Here is a 645-nt window from a genome sequence, read left to right on the forward strand (position 1 = left end):
GTTCGAATCCCAGCACCCACATGGCAGCTAACAACCATCCATAACTCCAGTTCCAGGGGATCTGATGCACCCTTCTGACTTCTGTGGGCACTGCACGACACAGGTGCACTTACCTACATGCAGGCAATATACTCATACACATAAAATAAAAATAATAAATAAAAATATTAAAAAAAAAGAATGTGTACTTTTTTTTGAGTCAAGGTCTTGTTATGTAGTGCTAGCTGGCCTGGACCTCTAGGTAGACCAGGCTAGAACTCACAGAGATCCACCTGTAACTGGTTCCATTGTCTTCTTCTGGAACCCACATGCATGGGGCATACATACATACATACATACACACACACATACACACACACACAAATAAATAAAAACAAAGTTTGTTGTAAAGTTTGGATATATGACCTTCATCAATTTACGAAAAGTCTTTTCTTGGGCTAGAGAGATGGCTCAGTGATTAAGACAACTGGTTGCTCTTGCAGAGGACCCAGGTTTGATTCCCAGCACCCCTGTGGTGGCTAGCAACCATCCGTAACTCCAGTTCCAAGGGATCTGATGCCCTCTTCTGACCTCCATGGGCATTTTACAATATTGGTGCACTTATATACATGCAGCCAATACACTTATATGTATAAAATAAAAATA

At 41.2% G+C, this 645-nt stretch overlaps 1 protein-coding gene across 8 annotated transcripts in view; it reads left to right on the forward strand.

Annotated features, from left to right (window-relative positions):
• The window catches only part of Xylb (xylulokinase), a 57,472-nt gene that overhangs the window by 45,830 nt on the left and 10,997 nt on the right, over window positions 1-645 (forward strand). The gene's annotated exons all lie outside the window — the stretch shown is intronic.

Source organism: Nannospalax galili, unplaced genomic scaffold (assembly GCF_000622305.1).
Source record: "Nannospalax galili isolate Female #2095 unplaced genomic scaffold, S.galili_v1.0 scaffold1263, whole genome shotgun sequence".
Classification (NCBI taxonomy): Eukaryota; Metazoa; Chordata; class Mammalia; order Rodentia; family Spalacidae; genus Nannospalax; species Nannospalax galili.